The following is an 8,450-nucleotide window of genomic DNA, read 5'->3' as shown; positions in this document are numbered from 1 at the left end:
CTTTAAACATGAAACCCTCTCTCTGGCTGGGACATAGAGACATCAACTTTTGACCCTTACTTATGTATCTTCTGGCGCCAACAGAGATGGCCGCCTAGCTTCGCGTTCCTAGGAAACTATGCAGTATTTTTTTTTGTATGTGTTATTTCTTACATTGTTACCCCAGGAAATCTTAGGTTTTATTACATACAGTAGGGAGGAACTATAGGATATAAGAGCAACGTCAACTCACCAACATTACGACCAGGAATATGACTTTCCTGAAGCAGATCCCCTGTTTGGTCCACCACCCAGGACAATGGATCGGATCCCAGCCAGCGACCCAAAACAACGGCGCCGCAGACGGAGCAATCTTCTGGTCAGGCTCCGTAGACGGCACATCGCGCACCGCTCTCGAGTATGCTACTTGCCAATGTCCAGTCTCTTGACAACAAGGTAGACAAAATCCGAGCAAGGGTTGCCTTCCAGAGTGACATCAGAGACTGTAACGTTCTTTGTTTCACAGAAACATGGCTCACTCGAGACACGCTATCGGAGTCGGTACAGCCACCTGGTTTCTTCACGAATCACGCAGAAAGAAACAAGCATCTCTCTGATAAGAAGAAGGGCGGGGGTGTATGCATTATGATTAACGAGACGTGGTGTGATCATAACAACATACAGGAACTCAAGTCCTTTTGTTCACCTGACCTAGAATTCTTTACAATCAAATGCCGACCGCATTATCTACCAAGAGATTTCTCTTCGATCATAATCCCAGTCGTGTAGATTCTCCCCCAAGTAGACACATTTACAGCCCTGAAGGAACTTCATTTGACTCTATGTAAACTGGAAACCACATATCCTGAGGCTGCATTTATTGTAGCTGGGGATTTTAACAAGGCTAATCTGACAACAAGGCTCCCTAAATTTCATCAGCATATCGATTGCGCGACCCGGGCTGGCAAAACCTTGGATCATTGTTATTCTAACTTCCCCGATGCATATTAAGACCTCCCCGCCCCCATTTCGGAAAAGCTGACCACGACTCCATTTTGTTGCCCCCAACCTATAGACAGAAACTAAAACAGGAATCACCCGTGCTCAGGTTCAATGCTGGTCCGATCAATCGGATTCCACACTACAAAATTGCTTCGATCACGTGGACTGGGATATGTTCCGCATAGCGTCAAACAACAACATTGATGAATACGCTGATTCGGTGAGCGAGTTTATTAGCAAGTGCATCGGTGATGTTGTACCCACAGCGTCTATTAAAACATTCCCCAACCAGAAACCGTGGAATGATGGCAGCATTCGGGCAAAACTGAAAGCGCGAACCACTGCTTTTAATCAGGGCAAGGTGACCGGAAACATAAACAAAATACAAACAGTGTAGCTATTCCCTCCGCAAGGCAATCAAACAAGCTTCAGTATAGCGTCAGTATAGATACAAAGTAAGAGTCAAAATTCAACGGCTCAGACACGAGAAGTATGTGGCAGGGTCTACAGTCGATCACGGACTACAAAAAAACCCAGCCCCGTCACGGACCACAATGTCTTGCTCCCAGACAAACTAAAAAACTTATTTGCTCACTTTGAGGAAAATACAGTGCCACTGACACGGCCCACTTCCAAAACCTGCGGGCTCTCCATCACTGCAGCCAACATGAGTAAAACATCTAAACGTGTTAAACCTCGCAAGGCTGCAGGGCCAGACGGCATCCCCAGCTGCGTCCTCAGAGCATGCGCAGACCAGCTGGCTGGTGTGTTTATGGACATATTCAATCAATCCTTAACCCAGTCTGCTGTTCCCACATGCTTCAAGAGGGCCACCATTGCTCCTGTTCCCAAGAAAGCTGAGGTAACTGAGCTAAATGACTACCGCCTCGTAGCACTCACTTCCGTCATCATGAAGTGCTTTGAGAGACTAGTCACGGACCATATCACCTCCACCCTACCTGACACACTAGACCCACTCCAATTTGCTTACCGCCCCAATAGGTCCACAGACGACGCAATCACACTGTACACTGCCCTAACCCATCTGGACAAGAGGAATACCTATGTGAGAATGCTGTTCATCGACTACAGCTCATCATTTAACATCATAGCACCCTCCAAACTCGTCATTAAGCTCGAGACTCTGGGTCTCGACCCCGCCCTGTGCAACTGGGTTCTGGACTTCCTGACGGGCCGCCCCCAGGTGGTGAGGGTAGGTAATAACATCTCCACCCGCTGATCCTCAACACTGAGGCAACACAAGGGTGCTTTCTCAGCCCTCTCCTGTACTTCCTGTACACCCATGACTGCGTGACCATGCACGCCTCCAACTCAATCATCAAGTTTGCAGATGATACTACAGTGGTAGGCTTGATTACCAACAATGACAAGGAGGTGAGGGCCCTCGGATTGTGGTGTCAGGAAAATTACCTCACAATCAATGTCAACAAAGCAAAGGAAATGATCGTGGACTTCAGGAAACAGCAGAGGGAGCAGCCCCCTATCCACATTGACGGGAAAGTAGTGGAGAAGGTGGGAAGTTTTTAGTTCCTCGGCGTACACATCACGGACAAACTGAAATGGTCCACCCACACAGACAGCGTGGTGAAGAAGGCGCTGCAGCGCCTCTTCAACCTCAGGAGGCTGAAGAAATTCGGCTGGTCACCAAAAACACTCACAAACTTTTACAGATGCACAATCGAGAGCATCCTGTCGGGCTGTATCACCGCCTGGTACGGCAACTGCTCCGCCCAGAACCGCAAGGCTCTCCAGAGGGTAGTGAGGTCTGCACAACGCATCACCGGGGGCAAACTACCTGCCCTCCAGGACACCTACACCACCCGATGTCACAGGAAGGCCAAAAAGATCATCAAGTACAGCAACCACCTGAGCCACTGCCCGTTCACCCCGCTATCATCCAGAAGGCAAGGTCAGTACAGGTGCATCAAAGTGGGGACCGAGAGACTGAAAAACAGCTTCTATCTCAAGGCCATCAAACTGTTAAACAGCCATCACTAACATTGAGAGGCCGCTGCAAACATACTGACTCAACTCTAGCCACTTTAATAATGGAAAATTGATGTAATAAATGTTTCACTAGCCACTTTAAACAATGCCACTTTATATAATGTTTACATACCCTACATTACTCATCTCATATGTATATTCTGTACTCTATACCATCTTGCCATCTTGTATCTTGCCTATGCCGTTCGGCCATCACTCATTCATATATTTTTATGTACATATTCTTATTAATTCCTTTACACTTGTGTGTATAAGGCAGTTGTTTTGAAATTGTTAGGTTAGATTACTTGTTAGATATTACTGCATGGTCGGAACTAGAAGCACAAGCATTTCGCTACACTCGCATTAACATCTGCTAACCATGTGTACAGTGGGGCAAAAAAGTATTTAGTCAGCCACCAATTGTGCAAGTTCTCCCACTTAAAAAGATGAGAGAGGCCTGTAATTTTCATTATAGGCACACTTCAACTACGACAGAAAAAATGAGAAAAAAAATCCAGAAAATCGCATTGTAGGATTTTTAATGAATTTATTTTCAAATTATGGTGGAAAATAAGTATTTGGTCACCTATAAACAAGCAAGACCTCAATTACCTCAACTAACTGGTGCCCCCGCACATGGACTCTGTACCGGTACCTCCTGGTATATAGTCTTGCTATTGTTATTTTACTGCTGCTCTTTAATTACTTGTTCCTTTTATTTCTTATTCTTATTCATATTTTTTAACTGCATTGTTGGTTAGGGGCTTGTAAGTAAGCATTCCAATGTAAGGCCTGTTGTATTCGACGGATGTGGCTAATAAAATGTGATTGGATTTGAAATCTTTCTCAGATTATTACCAATTCCACAAGGTATGACTCCAAACACCCAGAAAAGGCTACTCTCCTCAATGTTATCTTCACATATAATCCTGATCTGTATCAGTCTTCTGTAATGACCTTAGTGATAATGGCAGGTTTGTAATGCTATGGATAATGGCAGGTTTGTGGGTGTGCTATTTTTAGATTTTAGTGCAGCATTTGATTTAGTGGATCATGAAATCATTTTGACAAAATTAATGCATTATGATTTTAAGGAGGTCGCTTTGAATTGGGTACAGTCATATCTAACTGACAGGAAACACTGCACCTATATCAATGGTTCATTTTCTTCCCTTCATGCTTTAAACTGTGGAATATCGCAGGGCAGTTGCCTTGGGCCACTTCTTTATTTAATATATACCAATGACCTTCCTTATGCCTTATCTGTAACTCAAGCTACTATATTTGCAGATGATACTACAAGTTATACAGCAAGACAATTGTTTCAACAGGTACAGCAAGGATTTGGAGAATATCAGGGAGTTGGTTGCCGGAACAAACTTGTTTTAACTTCTTATGGCTGCAGGGGCATTATTGAGTAGCTTGGATGAAAGATGCTCAGAGGTGCCCAGAGTAAACGTCCTGCTCCTCAGTCCTAGTTGCTAATATGTGCATATTATTATTAGTATTGTATTGAAAACACTCTGAAGTTTCTAAAACTGTTTGAATGATGTCTGTGAGTATTACAAAACTCATATTTCAGGCAAAAACCTGAGAAGAAATCCAAACAGGAAGTGGGAAATCTGAGGTTGGTCGATTTTCAACCCAGCCCCTATTGAATACACAGTGGGATATGGATAAAGTTGCACTTCCCATGGCTAGATGTCAATCGTCTTCAGAAACTTGAATGAGGATTCTACTATGTTGTGAGGCCGGATGGGAGCTGTTTGAGTCAGTGGTCTGGCAGAGAGCCAGGTCCTGGACATGCGCATTTCACACGATAGTGACCTGCGTTCCATGGCTTCTTTACAGACATAGGAATTCTCCGGTTGGAACATCATTGAAGATTTAGGATAACAACATCCTAAAGATTGATTCTACACTTAGTTCGACAAGTTTCTTCGACCTGTAATATAACTTTTTGAAGTTTTCGTCCAACGTTCAGATGGACCTGCACGAGCGTTTGGATTTGTGTACTAAACGCGCTAACAAAAGTAGATACTTGGACATGAATAATGGACATTATCGAACAAATCAAGCATTTATTGTGGAACTAGGATTCCTGGGAGTGCATTCTGATGAAGATCGTCAAAGGTAAGGGAATATTAGGTAAGGGAATATGTGATTTCTGTTGACTCCAACATGGCAGAATATTTTTTTTTCTTCTGAGTGTCGTCTCAGATTATTGCATGGTTTGCTTTTTCCGTAAAGTTTGACACAGAGGTTGCATTAAGGAGAGGTATATCTATATTTCCATGTCTAACAATTGTATTTATCGACATTTATAATGAGTATTTCTGTAAAATTATGTGGCTCTCTGCAATATCACGGGATGTTTTTGGAACTAGTGAACGTAACTGAGATCTTTTGATATAAATATTAACTTTATCAAACAAAACATACATGTATTGTGTAACATGAAGTCCTATGAGTGTCATCTGATGAAGATCATCAAAGGTCAGTGATTAATTTTATCTTTATTTGTGCTTTTTGTGACTCCTCTCTTTGGCTGGAAAAATGGCAGATTTTTTCTGTGAGTTGATGGTGGCCTAACATAATCATTTGTGGTACTTTCGCTGTAAACCCTATTTGAAATCGGACACTGTGTTGGGATTAACAACAAGATTACCTTTAAAACGGCATAAGATACATGCATGTTTGAGGAATTTAAATTATGAGATTTCTCTTGCTTTGAATTTGGTGCCCTGCACTTTCACTGGCTGTTGTCATATCGAGATTAACGGGATTGCAGCCCTAAGAAGTTTAAACACCAAGAAAACCAAAGTTATGTTGGTCTGTTCCACTAAGAAAAGGTCAACACAGCATGGGATACAATTAAGTATTGGGGGAGAATATTTGTATTTTATTTTTTATAGGTAGGCCAGTTGAGAACAAGTTCTCATTTACAACTGCGACCTGGCCAAGATAAAGCAAAGCAGTGCAACAAAAAACAACACAGAGTTACACATAGGATAAACAAAAGTACAGTCAATAACACAATAGAAAAATCTGTATAGAGTGTGTGCAAATGGAGTAAGGAGGTAAGGCAATAAATAGGCCATAGTAACAAAGTAGTTACAATTTAGCAAATCAACACTGAAGTGATAGATGTGCAGATGATGATGTGCAAGTAGAAATACTGTGGTGCAAAAAAGCAAAAAAGTTAATTAAAACAATATGGGGATGAGGTAGGTAGTTGGGTGAGCTATTTACAGATGGGCCCTGTACAGCTGCAGAGATTGGTAAACTGCTCAGATAGCTGATGCTTAAAGTTAGTGAGGAAGATATAAGTCTCCAACTTCAGCGATTTTTGCAATTCATTCCAGTCATTGGCAGCAGCGAACTGTGAGGAAAGGCGGCTAAAGTGGGTGTTGGCTTTGGGGATGACCAGTGAGATATATCTGCTGGAGCACGTGCTACGGGTGGGTGTTGTTATGGTGACCAGTGAGCTAAGATAAGGCGGTGCTTTTCCTAGCAAAGACTTATAGATGACCTGGAGCCAGTGGGTCTGGCGACGAATATGTAGCGAGGGCCAGCCGACGACAGCATACAGGTCAAAGTGGTGGGTGGTATATGGATATGGGGCTTTGGTGACAAAATGGATGGCACTGTGATAGACTGCATCCAGTTTGCTGGGTAGAGTGTTGGAGCCAATTTTTTTTAAATGACATCACCGACGAGGATCGGTAGGATAGTCTGTATGTTTGGGTATGTTTGGCAGTATTATTTAAGGAGGCTTTGTTGCGAAATAGGAAGCCGATTCTAGATTTAATTTTGGATTGCAGATGCTTAATATGTGTCTGGAAGGAGAGTTTACAGTCTAGTCAGACACATATGTATTTGTCCACATATTTTAAGTTGTATGACTTTGATGCTCGTTTCAAGGTTTGTTAACACAGTGTCCAAAGAAGGGCCAGATGTATACAGAATGGTGTCATTTGCATGGAGGTAGATCAAGGATTGATATATACAGAGTAGAGAGTCGGCCCGATAATTGAACCCTGTGGCACCCCCATAGACACTGCCAGAGGACCGGACAACAGGCCCTTCGATTTGACACACTGAACTCTATCTCAGAAGTAGTTGGTGAACCCGGCGAAGCAGTCATTTGAGAAACCAAGGCTGTTGAGTCTGCCGATAAGAATACAGTGATTGACAGAGTCAAAAGCCTTGGCCAGGTCGAGGAAGACGGCTGCACAGTACTGTCTTTTATCAATGGCGGTTGTGATATTGTTTAGTACCTTGAGCGTGGCTGAGGTGCACCCGTGACCAGCTCGGGAACCGTATTGCACATCGGAGAAGGTATGGTGGGATTCAAAATGGTCAGTGATCTGTTTGTTAACTTGGCATTCAAAGACTTTAGAAAGGCAGGGCAGGATGGATATAGGTCTGAAACAGTTTGGGTCTAGAGTGTCTTCCCCCTTTGAAGAGGGGGGATGATCCCGGCAGCTTTCCAACCTTTAGCAATCTCGGACGATACGAAAGAGAGGTTGAACAGACTAGTAATAAGGGTTTCAACGATGGTGGCAGATCATTTTAGAAAGAGAGGGTCTAGATTGTTTAGCCCGGCTGATTTGTACGGGTCCAGGTTTTGCTCTTTCAGAACATCTGCTATCTGGATTTGGTTTAAGGAGATGCTGGGGAGGATTGGGCAAGTAGCTGCGGGGGTTGCGGAGCTGTTGGCCGGGATAGGGGTAGCCAAGAGGAAAGCATTGCCAGTCGTAGAGAAATGCTTATTGAAATTCTTGATTATCGTGGATTTATCACTGGTGACAGTGTTTACAAGCCTCAGTGCCGTAGACAGCTGGGAGGAGGTGCTCTTATTATCCATGGACTGTACAGTGTCCCAGAACTTTTTGGAATTAGAGCTACAGGATGCAAATTTCTGTTTGAAAAGGCTAGCCTTTGCTTTCCTAACTGACTCTATATTGGTTCCTGACTTCCCTAAAAAGTTGCATATCACGGGGACTATTTGATGCTAGTGCAGTATGCCACAGGATGTTTTTGTGCTGGTCGATGGCAGTCAGGTCTGGAGTGAACCAAGGGCTATATCTGTTCTTAGTTCTACATTTTTTGAACGGGGCATGCTTATTTTAGATGGTGAGGAAATTAATTTTATAGAACAATCAGGCATACTCAGCTGTTGGGATGAGGTAAATATCCCTCCAGGTCGATTAGAAAGGCCTGCTCGCTGAAGTGTTTTAGGGAGCATTTGACAGTGATTAAGGGTGGTTGTTTGACCGCGGACCCATAACAGATGCAGGCAATGAGGCAGTGATCTCTGAGATCATGATTGAAAACAGCAGAGGTGTATTTGGAGGGCAAGTTAGTCAGGATAATATCTATGAGGGTGCCTATGTTTACGGATTTAGGGTACCTGGTAAGTTCCTTGATAATTTGTGTGAGATTGAGGGCATCAA

This window comes from Oncorhynchus mykiss, chromosome 1 (genome assembly GCF_057628025.1).
Source record: "Oncorhynchus mykiss isolate SJ-2025 chromosome 1, ASM5762802v1, whole genome shotgun sequence".
NCBI classification, from domain to species: Eukaryota; Metazoa; Chordata; class Actinopteri; order Salmoniformes; family Salmonidae; genus Oncorhynchus; species Oncorhynchus mykiss.
The sequence above is the reverse complement of the archived record's forward strand: the minus strand, read 5'-3'. Positions refer to the sequence as shown.